This window comes from Silene latifolia, chromosome Y, assembly GCF_048544455.1.
Source record: "Silene latifolia isolate original U9 population chromosome Y, ASM4854445v1, whole genome shotgun sequence".
NCBI lineage: Eukaryota > Viridiplantae > Streptophyta > Magnoliopsida > Caryophyllales > Caryophyllaceae > Silene > Silene latifolia.
In genome coordinates, this window is record NC_133538.1 from 67,231,972 (window position 1) to 67,244,361 (window position 12,390).

General features: G+C 41.3%; 1 non-coding gene across 1 annotated transcript; it reads right to left on the reverse strand.

Annotated features, from left to right (window-relative positions):
• Positions 1-6,206: 6,206 nt before the first annotated feature.
• LOC141635572 (small nucleolar RNA R71) lies at positions 6,207-6,313 on the reverse strand. Its single transcript, XR_012540249.1, has one exon. It is a non-coding gene; the product is annotated as a small nucleolar RNA R71 (small nucleolar RNA).
• Positions 6,314-12,390: the final 6,077 nt, after the last annotated feature.

Here is a 12,390-nt window from a genome sequence, read left to right on the forward strand (position 1 = left end):
ATTGCATTTTTATTATTAGTTTCATAGTTTGTCCAAATTTCTTGTGCATTTTTGTAAATCTAATAAATAAAGTTTCAAATTTTATCGATTAACGGACATCAACCACCGCTGAAATCTTAGTTCAAATTTTGCAGATCTATGATTCAGATGCCGAATTTAAAGAAGTTGAACCTCTCATCACGCGCGGTAGGCAATTGAAAGCGACGGCCAGGACAAACGCCAGCGAAAGTGATGATGGTGGTCTGTTTTCATGTTTTTATATTACTGTGAAGTTTCCGGCGTGTATACCGATTAGTCGTGGTGTTTGGTGAGTTTGTATGGCGGTGGTTGCTGATGTCCTGAGCGAGAACAGTTGTGTGCCGATGTTGGTGTTGTTGCAGCCGTTGGTGGCGTGAGTGTTGTGGTATGATAGAGTCAATGGTGGTGGTGGATACGAAAGGTGTGGGGCTGGTGGTGGTTCTAGCGGCAGGTTGGGTTGTGGTGTCACTGGTGTGGTGGTGAGTATGGTGGATACACAAAATATCAGGCCGGATACGTATGGTATTACTACCGGATACGCATGGTAATGGTGGTGCCGATGGTGGGGGTGGTTGTGGTGATGGTGATGGGGTAGTGGTGATGGCGACGGCGGTGGATACACAAAATACCACCCTAGATACACTTGGTATTACAACCGGATACATGTGTATCCGGTACTAATACCATGCGTATCCGGGTAGTAATACAATTTGTATCCGGAAGTATAAACTTGTGTATCCAGAAGTATTTATACTATGTATCTGAGAAGTATTGTGTATTGTGAAGTATTATATTGTGTATCTGAGAAGTATTATACTGTGTATTTGAATAGTTCGTACGGTTCGCACCGTAACTCAGTTCGTACCTGAACCCGCCCCTAACGTACGAACCGTACGAACTAGCTTAATTTTTTTTTTTTTTTTTTTTTTTTTTTTTCAGATACACTTTATTTTGTTTCCAGATACATCTTTTATGTAGATACATTTTATAACATATGTAGAAACACTTTTTCCACACTAAAATTCTAGATGCACTTTTACACTTTTTTAACACTAATTTTTTTGGGAGTTTTTAAACTAACTCCGAGATACATTTTATACTATTTGCGGATACATTTTATATTATTAGCGGATACACTTTATGGAAATTGTTACAAGTTTTAACACTAACTCTCGGATACATTTTATATTTTTTGCGGATACATTTTATATTTTTTGCGGATGCACATGACATTAAAGCCAGATACATATTATAAAACTTCAAGATACACAAGTTCATACTCACGGATACACATCATATTACTTCCGGAATCCGGATACACATGGTTATACTACCGGATACACATGTATCTAATAGTATTCATACATGTATCTAGTAGTATTCATACATGTATCCACCCCAAACACTACTTTCCACCACCGACTGCCACCACCACTCCACCGCCACCACTGCCGCCATCACCACTGCCGCCGCCACCACCATCACGCCTGCCACTGGCACCACCACCACCATCACCCACGAATAAATAAAGAAACACAACACCGGAGAGAATCAAATTGAATTCTAAAAGAAGATATTCTTCACTTCCTCCTCAGCAAACTAACAGTTTGGATCCAGATAAACAGAATTAAAGGAGAAACATCCCAGAATTCTGAACAAACTCCTCAGATGGTGAATTAAAGAAACAAAACATAATACTATGAATCAACCGCTTTCGATCTTTCCTGCGTCTAGATTGTCTTCTACCATTTCTTTCTCGGCACGATTTTGGTTTTCGCTTTCAATTTCAGTTCTGGAGAAAACTTGTAGTTTGGATCCCTCATTTAATTGGCTGAGCAACAACGTCGCGTTCCCCATCATACGTTTCAAATTTCAGATCTAAAAATGCCATATGCGAACACATTTAACGACGCCGGTGAGAGCCTGGCCCGTCATCGCCGCTTATATCGCATCCCAAGACCTCGCTCACGACATCAGTAACCACCCCCTATGAATCGACTACTCATCGCCGCCTACTCGGCCCCTATGAGCTCCGGTGGCGAGTTAACCGACATTAATTGGGAGGATTTATAAGGATTTATGGGTGAAAGTATTAGCCTTCAGTTATGATTTATATTTTTGTTTGAAAAAATTCGATCTAATGGCTAGATCTAAAACAAAGAATGTAAAATTTAAGAAACGGGATTGCGCTGGCGAAGTAATCGAAATAATTCTCGCCGGAAACCGACATCAAACAACCATACTTCGTCGAAGAAGAGACGACGAGGGAGATGGTCGGGTTATTACTTCGCAATTAATACGCAGGTAAGCAGTACAAGAGAGTTGGTAATGCGCGAAGGATTGACGGCGTAGGGTGGTGGTCACGGCCGGAGTAGGATGGTGGTGGTCACGACCGGAGTAGGGTGGTGGTGGTGCTGGCAGTGGTGTATGGTGATGATGAATTAAAGATGAGACAAAGGATATGGAGTAAGGAAATACTGGTTGATGATTAGAAATGAGAAAATGCGGGGGCCTTTTATGCTACTAATTGGGCTTGATACACAAGTTAAATGCGGTTCGCACCGTAATTTGGTTCGTACTGAGGATCCCGATTCTATATATATATATATATATATATATATATATATATATATATATATATATATATATATATATATATATATATATATTATCTACGTATATTAATAATATTTCGTTTAAATAGCTGGACCTCAGATATTTTATATATATATCATCTGAGGTTGAGTTCAGTTGGTAAGTTGGGAATTAGTAAAGTGATGGGTTAGGACTTTGCCCGACTAAGGGCCGACTATGCGCCGAGTGTAAGGGAGCAAGCTGACTCGGGATTTCACTTATGTTGTTGATAGGCTCGTAGTATATAAGCATCTAATTACACTACGACACCATCCATTCTCATAAATCTAAACACAAAAGAAAACCTAGAGAGAAAAGTAAAGAGAAGAGAACCGTGAGAGAGGACAGAGCATGGTTGGAACTAGGGCATAAGATTCGAGGCTCGTCTCATAAATTTTCAACCCTTTCGATCGTAGGTATAATCCTATAATTCTTATCATTCATTTTAGTTATTGTTGTACTAGTATTTACGAACATTACCCAAACCCTAGCATTATGCTTACTATGATAGCATGGGAATTTTATTGTCCTTATGAGACGGTTTTATACTGATGGATTTATGATGAATTAGTGGTGTGAGATAGACCAAGGGTTTGGGGGTGTTGGGCAAGACCGTGAACGGGGGGAGTGGCCTCGGGTCATGGCCATGGCCTATTGTGGCCGAGCGTGGACTAGCCGTGAGTGTAAGACGGCCTAACTTGGCTGGGGATGGCCTGGCCATAGTCTGGGATGGTCTAGCCCTGGCCTGGTCTCAGCCTAGGTTACGCGTGATTCGTATGTTGTGTATTTTATTGTTGCAGCGATATTTATTTTATGTTGGAATAATTATAATAGGCGCGAAGTTCGTACGAGAGCCTTATTCTAACTTATTTGATAATTGCTAAGATGGTCTGCTGCTGAGGTACGTTTTCCTACTCAACTCGTGTTATATGTTATTTGTCTTACATAGATGCGCATAAATTGCTAGAATGATTGTCCTGTTTAATTATATTGTGATGGGTAAGGTTACATCAATCTTACTGAGTTATACTGTAATAATTGTCATTGCAGTGGTATTTTACTGAAATATTGTGTAGCTTAGTATATTGAGATCATCTTATACTGAGTTTATATTGTGCTGTTAAGTTATTATAAATGTTACGGTTGACTACTGAGATGAGTTAAGTGGAATGGTTTGAGAAATCGTGTTCGTTTCCTACGAGGCAACTATGCTGTGAGATATTGGTAGGCTTGGCACAACTGCTGTTGCGGACCTGAAGAACTGGTAGGCCAGGCATGGCGAAGTAGAAGCACCGTGGTCCTAATGATTTGCGTATTGCGATGATGGTGTGACACTGAGGTGTCGTGTGTGTATGCTGGCCGTGAGCTACATGGTTGCAGAGGCTGCGTGTCTGAGTGCTTATATTGCATTTCGTAATTATCTTATCTTGATCATTGTGGAAATTTAATTACAGAGTATTTCTTTTATTCCATTTTATTATTATTATAATTATAGTTGGCATGAGTTGACCTTATTTTGTTTTGTGTAATTTGTCACCTGGTTTCCGGGGTTGCATGTGTCGATTTATTCAATGATTTTCGCTTGAATGGGAAGCAGTATGATAAGAAGGTTCTGGAAGTAGCTTTGGTGATGTTGTGCATGAGGATGGGGCGTGATGAGGATACGGGTCTAGAGTTGCCGCTTTGGTTGCCACCTTAGTTATGGTCACTAGTTCTTTGCAAAGTTCAGTTATAATTAAGTCTTTTTCACTTGGCTTCGAATTTTGTAAAGTGGTTAAACAATTAGTCTTAAAGTGCAGGATTTATATTTAAAGTACTTAGCTGTTTTGTTTGATTATCATCACCTTAGGAAATAGAGATGGTAACAGTCCTATTTAATCAGTAATATCTAGGTTAAGGCTCCTGCTTAAATAGCGTTATTACATGTTTACATTGTGTTATTGGATTGTATGTGAAGATATTGAAGAAATTCTTCTTCCATTAATCCAAAGTTTCAACCTTTAATTGGTTGTTTGGTATTATTTCTCATCTCTTTTATTTACTTTACTTCTTTTTTCTTTAGTTTACATTTCTATGTCAATAACTTGCATCATGTTTGTTGTTATTTTACTTGTGTTATCTCAAACCCCTTTTGTTTGCATTCAACCCATTATGTGTGAGTAGATCCTCCCCTAGGGTTAGGGGAATCTATTATAGATAATATGGTAGAGTTTTATGCCTAGTTAATTTCTAAGTTGTTTGGGAATTTGTCTTTCAATTTTGTGCATGGTAAGTGTAAGATGAAATGCCCCAATGAAAGTTGGGAGTTTCTTTCATGTTATTTGTTTGTTCTTGAGTGAAAGCTTAAGATTTGTGCCAAGAAATGTGCATTATTGATGAGTTGGGATTATTTGAAGCGAAAGCCGGGATTATTTCGACTCAAGTATAGTATCTAATCAAAAGATGAGGCTAACTACGACTTCCCTAATCAACATAGTAATAAATTGGCTAAAATTCTTTCATCCCACTATAGTGAACCATAACCCTAGTTTTTGTCACATTTGCTAAACTCATTACCATATTTGCCTTGGTTACTTACATATTAATTCATTAGTTTATATTTAGTTTGATAGTTGAAAATCTCATTCCATCTTCATAGACTAAAATAGAACTTGAACTAGCTTAACACTAATCCCCTCCATCCTTGAGAATGACCTCGACCACTAGCTACATAGTGGTTGGGTTTTATAAATTTTGTTTGCATATCGGTTTCACGACAAAACCGGTATCAAAATGGTGCCGTTGCCGGGGATGACGTTAGGTTATGCTTAGTTAGTTTGAGTCTTAGCATTAGTCTTCTTTAGTTTCTTGTTTGTTTGAGTAATTGTTTGATTTTTAGAGTGTGTGTGTGTGTGTGTGTGTGTGTGTGTGTGTGTGTGTGTGTGTGTGTGTGTGTGTGTGTTATTGCTAATCCCTAGTGCCCAAAAGCACTGGGTGTCTAACGGTGAACTGAATTGTATACCTAGGTGGAACGGCCACACTTTGCTCTAAAGTTGCGATTCTAAGAGGCATCTCCTTTCTTTGAGGAACAGGACTATAGCAAGGGTTCGAAACTCCATTCAAGAGGATACGAGCACAATTGATCCATTCCTAGAAAACCCCTTTCACAACATCCTAACTCCACCAAATACACCACATATAACACCACCAATGGCGGCTTTAGGGACCATAATATACCGAATCCCAATGATTCTTCGTCCCCAATTAACTTTGGTACTTTGGCACCTAACAACTTTGAGATACATCCGGCTCAACTTGAAGTTATAGAGCAAGATTTTCTTCAGGGCAATATAGATGAAGATGCCCATATTCACCTTAGAAAATTCAAGAGTAAGGTGAGCTTGATGAAGATAAATGGTTTACCCGAGAAAATGTTCTGTCTTATTCTATTTCCCTTTTATTTGAAAGAGAAGGCGGATAGATGGTTTAACTTACACCCTCCAAAGACCTTCACGAATTGGGATGATCTAGCCATGGCATTCTTGGCCAAGTACTATCCATTTTCAAAAACTACAATTATTAGAAATCAAATCACGACTTCTCAACAAGATGATGGAGAATACCTAGGGGAAGCATGGGATAGATTTCAAGATTTGATTGCTAGACGCCCATACCACGAAATTCCCGGAAGGTACATCACCCAACCCTTTTTGGAAACGTTGGTACCTAGAACAAAGGAAATGGTTAATGCCTCGGGGGGGGAGGCGCCTTTGATCATTTAGGGGAAGCCGATGGGTCGGCTCTAATCAAGAAGATGGTAGAATTTGAATCAAACTATGGGCATAAAAGAAATGTATTGAGAAAGAGTAGTCGATACCCTCAAGAAAACATCTCAACTTCTATTACGGAGACGAATGCCAAGCTCGATCTCCTTACCAAGAAGTTTGATGAGATGACTAGGAGACAATTACACCAAGCAAGTTCTTCTCATGGACCACCCATGAAGGAGAGTATGCAAGCACCTACTTGTGAGCCTTCTGGAGGAGTAGGCCACACATTTGACATTTGTGCCAATAATCTTTACAACAACATGAATGGTGAGGACAATGTAGAAGATGTAAATGCCTTCCAAGCTTTCAACACCTCCACTAGATCTCTTAGGCCACCTTTCAACAACAATGAAAACACCTATAACCTGAATTCTGACTTTTACCATACAGGATTGCGGAACCTCCCTTCATGAGCTACAAGAGTACAAATGTCCAAAACCCACCAACAATGCAACCACAAGCCCAAAACTTGAATCCTCCGGGATTTACTCAACTAAGAGGTAGTGAGCAAAACTCAAGGAACAATTATGGGAATCACAACCAAGGATACCAAGATTCCGGGTACAATTAAGGAAATCAATGAAATTAAGGGTTTAAACATGGAAATCAAGGGTTTAATTAAGGAACCAAGGATACAACAATCAAGGGTACCAAGATCAAGGTTTTAATCAAAGCAATCATGGAAACCAAGGGTTCAACTAAAGCTTTAAGAAAGACAAAGATTCTAATTTTCAAAACCATGGTTATAGAGGAAACAACCAAGGGAATGAACCTCAAAATAACAACAATCAAGGTTCCAATAACCGAAATCATGACTACGGTTTTCCTCACACCATAACCATCCCACCTTTTCAAGAACCACCACAACCACAAGGAGGTTCCATGGGAGATGTGCAATATAACAATTTGTTCAAGATGTTAGGAAATATGTCAACTCAACACCAACAAGACATGAAAAACTTGGCCACATCAAGCCAACAAGAGTTAAGGAATCTTTCCGTCTCTCATAAGAATCTCGAGGCCCAAGTCGCCTCCCAAGCTCTAGCTAACCCCCAACGACCACCGGGTGGCTTGCTTGCCGAAGGCCAAAATTCAAGGGATGCCTCGGCAAGCCACCAAGCACATGCGGTTCTTTTAGGAAGAGGTCTAGAGATTTGAGGACCCTTACAAGAATCTCAAAGTGGAAGTTGATCCAAAGAGAAAGAGAGTGGTGATGAATGATGGTAGGAAAAGTCCGGCGATGACTCCGTCGACAAGAATGAGTGAAACAAAGAAAGGGAAGACATAAAGTGAAGGAACAAGTTGTATGAAGACTCCCTTGATCGAAGATGATGAAGGGTTTGTCAAGGATATACCTTATGAAGAAGGGGTTGACGAGCCGATTTTACAACTACTTACAATCAAGGTAACAAGTGGAACCTCCACATGTAAGGTATCACCTAATTAAAAACTCGTTTCTCACATACCCTATCCCTCTAGAGCCATAAGGTCTAGGGAGAATTTCAAGTATACAAATTTATTTGACATGTTGGACAAACTTGAAGTTACTCTCCCTTTTATCGAAGTGATATTGAACATGCCAACTTATGCAAAATCTCTAAAAGATAGTTTTTTAAGAAAAGAACTTTGGGAAGCCAAGAATTGGCGGCATTGACCGAGGATAGTAGCACGGTCTTGTTGAACAAAATGTCCACCAAACTTGGTGACCCGGGTAGCTTTTCCATTCCATGTGTGGTTGGTAATGTCCCAATATCAAGAGCCTTGTGTGATCTAGGGGCAAGTGTAAGTCTAGTGTCTTTAACCATTGCAAAGAGAATTAGAATATTTGAGTCATATTCTACACTTTAACACAAAAGCGGTCTTCACGACCTTTTCAACAAGTGCGTTTTTAACAACCTTTTAAAATGGTTTTGAAAACCTTTTGCAAGCCCGGAAGGCTCATTTGGGCCGCCGTCTGACATGCGCCTCCATGCCCTTCTGTTCTTTGCCTTTTGTAAAACCAAGGGAGGGCCCCTTGCATCACCTACGGGCTCGCGCCCCAAAGGGGTTGCCTGGGATTTTTCTATTTCATTTCCAGCACTTGTTGTAATACTCCGTATTTATAAGTCTTGGGGTACTCTATCGAGTAGCCCTTACTCTGTCGAGTAAGGGTAAGTTGCGAAATAAAATAGTTTCTGACCTGTTGGATACTCGATCGAGTAGCTGGGGCACTCGATCGAGTAAGGGGGTACTCGATCGAGTACCTTGGGTACTCGATCGAGTGTCCGGTTTTACGGGGAGTTTTCTCGGGTTTTGTTAATTATGCGATTAAGGTATTTAAGTTTCGTCGTCATTGTTTTAAATCACTTTTACAAAACCTAATTTCTTGTTTAAGAGAGAAAGCAACAAGTTCATCTTCCTAATCGCATTCTTAACAATTCCCGGAGTTCAGACGGTCAGTTCTTGTCGTTGTTTATATCGTTGGGTTCCTTGCGTCGAGGGTAAGATCTACGTACCCTTTTTATTGTATTTCCTTTGATTTGGTTAAACCCTAATTTAGAGATTGGGGGTTTTTATGTGTAGTATGTGATGTGTAGCCTCTATGTGTTATATGATAGGAGGAGGGTTCATAGAAGAGGCTTTTGACTTGCAGTAGAGAGACCGTCGATTGTGTACATACCGGGTAGGATTTCCTACTCAGTATTAGTCCCATAATGGGATATTGGTTGATGTGTTGTGTTTGGTTGTTTGATATAATAATTGTCTTTGTGATTGTGGTTGTGATCGTTGTTGATGGTTCGCGAGGCGTGGCCTCGGCTGAGTGGGGTCACTTGCGGGAGTGACTTCACGCCCTAGTTTCGCCCTTCGTGGAACCCGCCACGGAAGGGGATGTGCACATTAATGGACAGGGTTATCGCTCACTATGTGGAGCGGGGATTTGGTGGGTACGGCTGCGGTCCCCCATGGGTGGTGGTCCGGTGGACGATCGATATTGAGATGATGGGAATTGGTTGGTTGTGTGTGTGTGTGTGTGATTAAAGTCGTCATCATGTATCTTATGGTTGTTATACATATTGATTGTGTGATTAGTAACGACCCGGTGTTGTTTTGTAAACTGCGGTGATCCATTCGGGGATGGTGAGCAGATATTGAGCAGGTATTGAGATGAGTACTTGGGATAGCGGGATGCCACGACATGATGATAGGAGTCTTCCATTGTAGCCTTTAGTTTATTTACATTTGATTAGAACAATCATTTTGAAATAATATATCGTACTTTTGGTTTGGTTTTGAGGATTGTAACTATTCGCTAAATTATTTATAATAAACGTTGTTTCTTTATTGTTGTTTGATTATCATTGCCTCGGGTAACCGAGATGGTAATGTCTTCATACCTAAGTGGTCCTGGTAAGGCACTTGGAGTATGGGGGTGTTACAAATGGTATCAGAGCGACGATCCTGAAACCTGTAACCAATGAACCTAATGAACATAGGGAGTCAATTAAAATGAACCCGGGGTAAAAGTTGTAGGAGCTAGTGCAAAGGCTTGGGAGACATCCTAAAGTCGCAGGGGTCGCCCTACAACTTTGAACCGGTCACATGGGGGAAGTGTTTGTCGAGTCGTATGTGTGTTTGGTTAACTTGTGTACGGATGTGATGGAATGTGTTAATTGTTGGGTGTTGAAGTAGAAAGTTGAGCATGTGAAAGAAAATGGTGATATGGGGGGGACTTGTTGATGAGATGATAATATGTTGGATGATTTACAATGTGGCATTTAATAACATGATGAAATGATCTCTAGATAGTAGAAAAGATGCGTAGCATGTTTATTATGATATAATGTGGTTTATAAAGTTTAGCATGTTAGCATATGACGTAACATGCGGGTAGCTTTTATGAAATAGTGTTACTCGATCGAGTGGGACTGACTCGATCGGGTGGGTTTTTGGCGATTTTGAGTCCAGAATCGAGTTTTGGGGCACTTGATCGAGTAACTAGGGGTACTCGATCGAGTAGGGGGTCACTCGATCGAGTAGCCTAGATACTCGATCGAGTAGGTAAGAGATCGAAGGTCCTGTTTGGGGTCTCGAAGTTTGGGTACTCGATCGAGTACGTGGGGCACTCGATCGAGTAGCCCGTTACTCGATCGAGTGTGTTTGGGAACTCGATCGAGTGGGTTCTGGGTGGCGTGTTTTCGCGTTTTGAAGTTTAGTACGTATGTTCATATCTACCCTTTCTTATATATGTATAGTTTCAAGATGCCGCCCAAGAGAACTGCTTTGTATGCGAGAGCTGAGCTTATGACCGTGGATGACATCGTTAAGATGTTAGAGCACCAGGATGCTCTTTACCGAGACCCTAAAAAAAGTGAATGAGGACAAGAATAAGGATAAGGAGAAGGAGGTTGATCATTCAAAAATCAGCCTTTACATTGCGAGGTTTAACCCGAAAGAATACAAGGGAGTTGGGGAACCTAACCTTCTTGATAGTTGGCTGAGAGAGATGGAGAACATATTAGATTTGGTTTCTTGTCCGATGAGATGAGGGTGGAACAGTGCTGCGTTCTATCCGAGGGAGGGCAGGCAAGTGGTGGGATTCGGTGAAAGTGAGTGCTAAGGAGATATATACAAACCAAGGCTTACCCGCTATACCTTGGGAGGAGTTTCGTAGGGCTGTGAGGAAGGAGTTCGTAAGGAACATGTGAGGAGTAAGATGAGAGAAGAGTTTGATGGTTTTAAGATGATCCGAGATGTACGTGGTTTTGAGTACTACAGCTGTTCAATGAGAAGTCTAGGTATCGAGGATATGGGTTTGAGTGAGGAGAACCCGACATTGAGGTTTGAGAGGGGGTTGACCCCTAAGATTATGGATAAGTTACCCGTGGGAATCCTTACAGATGTTAAGGAAGCTTATGAGAGAGCTGGGAGAGCGGAGAGGTTGGTGGAGATGGCTCAGGAGAGGTTAGGTGGTGAGAAGAGGAAGTCTGAGAGCGAGGGTGGTGGCCAATCTAATCACAAGAAAGGCAACCACAATCAGTCTAAGGGATTTTCTTCTGGGTCTAGGTTCAGTGCTGGGGCTTCCTTTGGGCGTGGCCGTGGAAGTGTGAGTAATAGTTGAGGAGTGACTGCTATCATTTGTGGTGGTGTAGGCCACAAGAGACATGAGTGCACAAGTGCACCGGGATCTTTCCGGAGACTGCGCAGAGCTTCGCGAGCAATGCACCGGGCTGGATCATGGCCAAACCGGGAAGTCGAGTTACCGAGTGGAGGCAACCGCAACGGAGGTAATTATTATCGAAACCACCAGCGAACAACAACAACAATTAAGGGTCGGGTGCTAAGCCGACCACATCAAACTAATCTTGTCCGGGGAGGTGGGCGGAAGACCGATGGCAAGTTATTCATGATGGAGAAGAAAGCGGTGAGGAAGATGCGCACGTTATCACCAGTACATTCCTTGTTAATGGTATTCCTACCTTTGTTTTGTTTGATTCGGGGGCTTCTCGGTCGTTTGTGTCTTGAGTAATGTAAAACGAGTTGGGTTTGAGAGTATATGAGTCTATTAGTGAGCAAGTTTTCATACCTTCGGGTGAGTACAGTATCGTGTGGGAGATTGTTCGGGGATGTATCTTTGATAGTTGGGAAAGTTGATTTCCTGTAGACTTGCTAGAGTTTCCTTTTAACGGTTTTGAGATGATAGTTGGGATGGATTGGTTAGGAAAGTATAAAGCTAAGATAGATTGTCATCAAAAGAAAGTGTCTTTAAGAGGTCCTAAGGGTGTTAGTGTGTCGTATCGTGGGTTTCTAGTCAAACCCAAAGTTAAGTTGATTCTTTTGTTACCTTGAAGTCTTATACGAGGAAGGGATGTCCTCGATCCTGTGCCATGTGAGAGATGATCGGATAGAGAGTCCGACAGTTGATGAGATACCGGTGGTGGGGAGTTTGCGA